This window comes from Cynara cardunculus (genome assembly GCF_001531365.2).
Source record: "Cynara cardunculus var. scolymus isolate 2C chromosome LG 15, CcrdV1, whole genome shotgun sequence".
Lineage (NCBI taxonomy): Eukaryota > Viridiplantae > Streptophyta > Magnoliopsida > Asterales > Asteraceae > Cynara > Cynara cardunculus.
The window spans coordinates 10619066-10628461 of NC_037542.1; positions in this window are offsets into that span (position 1 = coordinate 10619066).

The window sequence follows — 9396 nt, forward strand, 5'->3', positions numbered from 1 at the left end:
TCTAATCAATATAGTCAATTATTTAAAAATCAATATGTTCACTAAAAATAGATAGATTTGTATTTTTCATATTATAAATAGGAAGATAAAATCAATAAATATACCTAAAATAAAATATGGGTCATATAATTTAAAAGAGTAAACTATGATTTTTGTCCTTATGGTTTGTGAAAGATTATGATTTTCGTCCCGATACTTGTGGAATTTGGATATTCATCCATGTGTGGTTTGTAATTTGTTATTGTTTTCATTTCCACCGTTTGTAATTTATTGCCGTTATTTCCTTGAGATTAAATCTATTACATATCATTTATTTAATTTAGGGGTATTTTATTCTTTTTGATATATATTTTTAGTTTATTAAATATCTTTTATTGGTTATTTTTGGTTTTTAGTCTCTTTGATTTAATCAAACTACATATATTTTTGATAGAAGAACTAATACATAAGAAAATTATAATATTTTGTTGTTATTTATGATATAATAATTAAATATTTTTCATACAATTAATTCATTGTTTCATAACAAGTTTCGATTTACATCACTAACGTAATTTAAGTGCAAGTTGTTGAGTACCCCTCATATGATAGTATTTTAATTCTTTTTTCTTCATTAGGGACTAAATGATTAAGTTTTTCATAAGACCGAACAATTAACTATATTAGGTTATTTTTACCACGTAAATGTATGCACTTTTATTAATAGAACGTATAATTTTATATGGTTATTATAACACATTTATATAAGAAATATATTTGTTTGGTATAATTGACTGACTTATAAGACAAAATAATTGTACGTCCTATTAATAAATTACATACATTTGATTGGCAAGAATAGTCTAAAATAGTTAATTATTGGGAAAAGTCTAAAAAAACTCAAATGGACTTTAGTGTTTGGAATGATTAAGTCATTGAACAATTTTTTGGAACAAATAAGTCTTTACACATTCCAAAACGTGTTAAATAACTCCTTGGACTTTTTAAAACCTGTTAGATACATTCTTATGACCTATACAACTGGTTAACGTAGTAAAATAATGGAAAAAGTCCAAAAAAACCCTCAATGAACATTCATATTTTGAACGATTAAATCCCTAAATATTTTTTGAACCAAAAAGTATTTAGATCTATAACATTAAACAAATATAAAAAAAGTACTTACATTTACAAAAAATAATTACATTTAAAAAAGATTTTTGATAAAATTTATTTTAATTAAAATTAAAATATATTCTATCAGTGATTTTTCAAATGAAAAAGATAAAAAGAATTACTAATTAAATTCGTTTTAATTAAAAATAAAATATATCATGTATGTGGTTTTTTTAAATTAAAAAAGAGATTTAAAAAGATTACTGGTGAAATTTATTTTAATTAAAAATAAAATATATATTTTTATTTTTAATTAAAATAAATTTAATCAATAATTTTTTTAAAATCTTTATTTATTTTTTTAATTTGAAAAAATCACTGACATAATATCTTTTATTTTTAATTAAAATAAATTTCATCAATAATCTTTTTTAAATGTAAGTAGTTTTTTTTTGGTATATTTGCTTAATTTTATATAATGTAAGTACATTTTTTGTTCAAAAAATATTTAGGGACTTTATTGCTCAAAATATGAATGTTCAATAGCTTTTTTTTCATGTTTTTCCATTATTTTACTACGTTAATTAGTTTTATAGGTTATAAGGATGCATATATATAACAGGTTTTAGAAAGTCCAATGAATTGTTTAAGAGGTTTTGGAATATAAGGACTTATTTGTTCCAAAAAATTGTCTAAGTACTTAATCATTCCAAACACTAAAGTCCATTGAGTTTTTTTAGACTTTTTCCTTAATTATTTGGTCCTATAAAAAATATAATCCTTTGGTCTCTAACTAAGAAAAAAGAATTAATTATATTCTTATTGATGGTACTTAACAGCTTGCACTTGAGCAATATTAATGGCATAAATCGAACTCATAAAAAACTAAAACTATAAGACAAAAAAAAACTAGTTGTATTAAAAAATATTTTAGTTATTTTATCATAAAGAATATAAAAAAAAATGATATTATTTTTTATTTGTTAACTTTTTATTAAAAAATATAGTTTTATTAAATAAAAAAACAAAAACAGCATAACATCAAAAAAAATATTTAATAAACCAAAAAAGAAAAATAAATCAAAAAGACTAAAATACTCCTAACTTAATAGAGGAGTTTTAAGATATTTAGTCTCAAAGACGATTGGTTTGAGTTTGGCTCCAAAGATCAAAAAGTACCAGGAGGCCTCAGGTTCAAATTCAAGGAGGAATACAAATCCCCTTGTGGCCACGGAGGTTCAAATGCGGTGACTCCGGGCTATCTGCAAAAAACAGTTGGTCACCCTGGGATTAGTCGGCTCGCATAACGGGTTGAATATCCAGATTAATAAAAAAATAGCAATAAATTACAAATCATAAGGACAAAAATCACAATTTCAAAACTACAGGTATGCAAATCACAATATATCTCAAAGCACAGGGACGAAAATCGTAGTTTACTCTAAATTGAAAGTCGTGAGGAGAGCGGAGTGGTGGTTTTGGATACAAGCAGAGAACAATGATGATGTATGGTGAAAGCAAGTCGGAGCAAAGGAGAGATCTTGGACAAGATTCAATTACGAAGTGGAGATCAACAAAATGCTAGGTGAATCGCATGGGTGAAGAAATAGGGGTAATTGTCAACAGCTTTTCGAAACATCGGGCGATTGACCATCACCGACTAATTACCAATAGATTTTTCCGTTGGTGAATGAAAATCCGTGATAATCATACTCATCGGCCACACTTTCTCTCAAACAATGAGATCCACCGATAATCCGCCGATGATGACTTCTTCTGCTGGATTACTGACAGATTTTTCCGTCTGTGAATCCTCTTTGTTTTTTAGTGTATATGACTCATATTTCATTTTAGGTATAACTATTAATTTTATCTTTTTAATTTTTTATTCATCAAATAAAATATATCAATTTGCCTATTTTTAGTAAACATGTCGATTTTTAAATGTTTGACACATATTAAAACAAACAAAATAATAACAAAACTTACTAATTGAACTCATAATATCAACTATTGCAAATTGATTAAAAATATTAACATGAAGATTTACCAAAAAGTATTAATTATATATTACATTTTGGTGGTGAAACTCAAAAAACAATGTTTTATTTTTTTAATGATTAAATCGACTATATAAATATCAAATATAGTATAATATTAAGTATTATATAATCTAATAAAAACAAAAAAAAAAGTAAAAAGATAAAAATACCCCAGAGTTAACTAACTTTTTTAGGTGGAGTTCACGGGATGAAACAAGATAGCAATCACTATATTGTAATTAATTTAAAATATGAACCAAAGTTGATGATGAATATCAACTACAAGGACCAAAAATGTAACTTACTCTAATATTACTAACATTGTAACCAAAATATCATCTATGATTCTATCATTTATAATCATATAAATTAGAAATACATTAATATGAAACTTGAAACACTATTTTGTAGCTAAAAAGTATTACAACAATTTTGGTGTTATACTATTCTACGACATCAAAATGGTCTGAAATTTGATGTTAGGTTGAAGCAAATTGATGTTATATTTGGTGTAAAATATGGGTATTGGTATGCGTTTGGTTGGAGATGCCCTCAGATAACACAATCCATATCCACAACGAATTGTTTAGAAGTGGTTCTTCAAGCTAGGGAATGGTGGTTTTACGAGTTCACCCTAGACAATTAGAGACATGTCTCGGGTATGGGGACGAACCATCTCTACTCGTTGGAGTTTGGGACATGGATGGGGATGAAGATGGTATTCCTTACCTAGTCCGACCTCAATATAATGCATATATATATATATATATATAAACCTTTTTTATTAACTTTGTTATTTTCATGCTTTTAATTCCACAATCAACTAAGACACTTGAGTAAACTTAGTTAAGTTTTAACTAAATCAACTAGATTATGATCATATAACTTGAAATTTTAATTTGTAAATTTGTCTATGATATAGTTATAATCTATAATTATTCTATCCTTTCATGAAAGAAGATCTACAACTTGGGGATCGTTAATTTGAAAAATCCTCAACCAATCATACTTGATTAAATATGCTTGTTACTAATTCAAATTTACGAATTAGAATATTGTACGTTAACAATAGCTTATTATCTTATTTCGGTTTCTTCCTACAATAAAGCCTTTAGTGATGTGGTTAAATGTGTTTTTCTCGAGGATGGGTTGGGGATGGACCCATATTTCAAAAGAAGGGGAGTTCTATTCATCATACTCAGACAACGATGAGAATTGGGGATGGTTGATGACAAAACCCACCCCTTCCCTTCCCTTTTTCCCATCCCTACTTGCATCTTACCTGGCACAAAACGGAACACGAGTTGTAGTTGCTCTTGGAGGATTTCTTATGATGCACACGTTTACAACATTTTATTATAATTAAAAAGTATTCTAGATATTTGATAGATGATCAACTTTTTGTTGTTGTTTCTTAGTTATTTTTTACCAGTGTTTGGCCTGAACCAACTATTGATTTGATCTTGGTCACCCCACAAGAAAGAAGATCTATAGTGATGACAAAAGTTGTTGCAATGAATCAACATCAATGACGCTCGTCCCTGTAATAAATATCATTGTTTGTTGAAACTTAGTCCTTAATTAAAACCTAAACCCTAAATTTATAACTATCATTGTTAAAACTTAGTCTTTAAACCCTAAACCTTAAATTATATTATTTAGTTATTTAATACAACATTTAACGACGACATGTCGTGACTATGTATTTCAAATTATTTTAAAAAAAATATTTGTGTAGTAGCATAAATTTTTGCAGCAATTGTCGATATACGTTCAGATTATTCTTTAACAAACACATTTTTTTCTAGTTAAAAGTTTAAATTTTAATAATCAAAAGATTTATATTAATTGTAAAAAGTATTTTACTTTTAAATACATGTATAATGTATTGAACTATCTAATATTTATGTAATCATCCCTAGTTTTACTCATCCTCACCATTATTGTCGTTACTCATCCTCACCATTATTGTCGTTAGTCTCTTGTGGTGGTTGTCGAGACGGTCAAATTGATTGGGTAGGGTTAGCTCGCTTATGCATTGTAGGGAGGGTGGCATTAGGATTGCTCCTCGTAAACGTGTCAAGTAGAGCCTAACGGTTCAAAGTATTCTTATTAATATACTCATTGAACTGTTCTTCACAAATTCTGGATCGATGGTGTCGCAAATAGACGCATAGACTATACATTCATATGTATATATAGGGGGTCTCTTTTTGAGAGCATTCTAATTCATGAGATTCGATTTAGACTTGTAAAAATTTAGTTAAAAAAATCTAATATAAATTAAAAACATCTCTCTCTCCTATTATCTTTCTCTCCTCTCTATATATAACATATACGTATACACATAATTCAATACGTACAGAAGTGAACACATTGTGGACACGTTCTTATAAATATTATATATTATAGTTTGTTAGGATATATTGTAAACACCCTTTAAATCTGGGAGATCTGGTATAGCTTAGAACCATATTGTAAACACTAACTAAATTAATATAAGTAAATCTAAATCTACTACTTGTGAACACCATAGTAAAAAAATTCTTAAACTTGTTTACATTGTGTTTATAATGTATTCACTTCATGTAAACATTTACTTGTGTATGTTATAGAGAGGGAGAGAGAGAGAGAGAGAGAGAGAGAGAGAAAGAGGGATATTTATGTGATTTTATAAAAACTGCATTACGGATGTCGAGTCTACCAAATAATAAATTCGAACTATTGGCCAATTACAACCAAATTTGTAATAGCAATAAGTCGGGTTTAATCCATAGAGACTCGGTTTTAACTTATTATACCAATAATTTCAAGTACAAGAACGAATAAGTAAAAGTAAATACGAGGGGGAGGGGGAGGGGTTTGGGTTTGATTAACTAGACTAAACATGCGATTAGAAACTAAATAAAAACTTAAAACCCAACATTAGTTCACTCCCGATTAAGGTGTTAGTACCTATAATAGATTCCCAAAGTGTAAACATAGTAACAAACTCAAATTGGTTATGGTTGTTAACAAGCTCTAATGACCTGTATTTTTCCTTAGATTCACACCGGTTAAAATAAACTCTTCAACCGGATCTTAATCACAAATGAGAATTTGAATAACTTATCAGATTCCCAGGTGTTCTTAGCCTCACTACAAAAATGCAGAGTATCAGCAAGGGAAATTTCCCTCGCAAATCCATCACTAAAAGGGTCATCCGTAGCTGATACTCTGTCGGTCAAATATCTTCAGCTAGGGAATATCTTCAGCGACGGATCAACGAGGGAATATTTCAGCGAGGGATCAGCAACGGATCAACGATGGAAACTTCAGTGATGGATCAACGAGAGAACTTTCAGCGACGGATGAGCGAGGGAACTTTCAGTAACGGATCAACGACATAACTTTTAGCGACGGGTCAGCGAGGGAACTTTCAGCGACGGATTAGTGAGAGAATTTTCAAGGACTTTCAGCGATGGATTTTTTCTCGCTAATCCGTCGCTAATTTGTATTAATCTCAAAAATGATTTTTTTGAAATTACATAATTCCTGTATTTATTTATACAAAACCTGGCAATAATATAACAAACCAAAACTGTGAACAAATTAAAACTAACCAATTCATACGATTTAAAATATTCAATTCATACAATTTAATCTTCAAATGCATACAATCTAACTACCGCGAATCTGTTTTTGGTCAGATATCCCTCGCTGATCCCTCACAGATCAGCGAGGGAATATGTTTTTGGACATTCCTTCGCTAATTTGCGAATGATATTTCCCTTGCTGATATTCGTCGTTGATACCTGGTTTTCTAGTAGTGATCAGACTAGAAATACACCAACTCAAAGCCATAATTAAGCTTGTAAGCTCGACTTCGAACCAATTTGGAAACCTTATTGAGACCTAATGAATTCTCATGTTACTTTAACCAAGGTGTAAGACAATTACGTATTTAAGTCTATGAATAACAAGTTTCCAAAAGAATTTCAACTAACTGATCAGATTAATTGAGTATTCAAGTGAAAATAACATTAAACCAAAAATCAAGCAAATGAACTTGTCCCAGAAAATTTACAATGGAATCTCAAAGTAATTGCATCAAAAATCTAAAGCTTCCTAATGTTAGAATAAAAAACTTAGCCACACATGACTAAGTTAGGTTACAACTACAACGAAATTGATTTTATAGGATGCTTAAAATAAAAAAGTGTCTTAAAAAATATTTTATAGGACACAAGTTTATACAACCAAACTAAAAAACGTCATATCTAAAAGAATTATAATAAGTTTATAGGACATATTCAGGCATTTTAACAAGTTTTTTACGACATTTTTAAAATAAAATGTCATATTAGCTATTTCATAGAACAATTTTGAAAAATATTTTAGAAACCCATCTTTTTATAGGACACTTTTGTTTATAGGATATATGTTTTTTTTCAAATAATGTCGTATAAAATGGTTAATACGACACTTTATTTTAAAAGTGTCTTAATAAATTTGTTAAAACGCGTAAAAGTGTCATATAAACTTATTGTAACACTTTTTGATATGACGCTTTTTAGTTTGGTCCTATAAACTTGTGTCCTATAGAGTATTCTTTTATGACTTTTTTTTTCATTTTAGGCGTCCTATAAAATTAATTTTGTTGTAGTGATAAGGAATAAATTACCAAAGATGAAGCAAAATTGATGAAGAAAAATCTCCAAATCTGTCCTTGCTCTCTCTCCAAGTCGTTCCATCCGTTGACCCCTAATTCTGAAATGGACCTCTTTGTTAGCCGAACAAAAGAGTAGGGCAGATTTGGAGGCCGGACAGGCCAGACACACTGCCCAATTAGTCGAACAGATCGCCTTATCGAAGCATTTTGCTGTGTTTATGCGGTAGTCAGGATACATTTCCCTCCTTCTCGCCTCCTGGTAGTTAGATTGTATGAATTTTAACATTAAATTGTATGAATTTGATATTTTAAATTGTATGAGTTGGTTAATTTTAATTTGTTCAAAGTTTTTGTTTGTTACTTTATGACCAGGTTTTATATAAATAAATATAGGAATTATGTAATTATAAATTATTTTATTTTTAAATTAATAAAAAAACAGCGACAAATAGTAAAGGAAAATTTGTCGCTAAATGATGATGGTCCCTCGCTAATTTATCGCTGAAAGTTTCCGTCGCTAATCCGTCGTTGAAACATCCCTCCCTGACCCATCGCTGAAAGTTTCCATCGTTGATCCGTTGCTGAAAGTTTCCCTCGCTGATCCGTTGCTGAAAGTTTCCATCACTGATTTGTCGGTGAAAATTTCCGTCGTTGATCCGTCGCTAAAAGTTTCTCTTGCTCATCAGTCGCTAATGCACCGCTGATAGCATTACCTACGAGCTTTTGACCGGCGGACGATTAGCGATGGATCAGTAACGGAAGAGGCCTTTAGCGACGGATTTGCGAGAGATTTTTCCCTCGCTTATACTTTTCATTTTTGTAGTGTTAGACTGCTTTATAGGACTCAATTTATATGACCAAAAAATAAATGATTTTACCTAAAGGCGTTGTAATAAGTTTATAGAAAAGTTTTCGACATGTTAACAAGTTTTATAGGACACTTTTAATATAAAGAGTCGTTACCTACTTTATAAGACATTTTTGAAAAAGTGTCATATAAACCCACATTTTATAGGATATTTGTTTTTATCAAATACTTTTTCAAATAGTGTTCTATAAAATAGTTAATTAGACGCTTTGTATTAAAAGTGTCCTATAAAACTTATTAACATACCCAAAAGCGTCCTATAAAACTTGTTAAGACGCCCAAAAACGTCCTATAAATTTATTAGAACGCCTTTAGATAGGAACTTATATTTTTTTGTTCTATACATTTATTATAACGTCATTTTTTATGCATGAAGTATTGTTTATTGACTATCATTCAGATTGTGGTTGTTACTTGTGATTTTCATAACACAATCTGTTAGAGTTGTAGTGGGTACCATTGCTCCTGTATTCAGATGTTTTGCAGCCTTAAGCTTCAAAATTTCCATTAAATGGAGTAAAAAACATACTAAGGTCTTTGAAGTAGAGAAATATTGGACCCAGAAGTTGTCAGAGTGGAAAGAGATCCATTTAGCTTTTCCATTAGGTGGTCACATAGCAAAGGCTCTTGTCCACAATTTGAATAGCCTCATTCTAAACCTTTGCGCTGGATTTAAAATGGTAATTGTGGTATCTTGCAAAATGATAGGGCTGATTCCAATAGGGCTCATAGTCATTGGA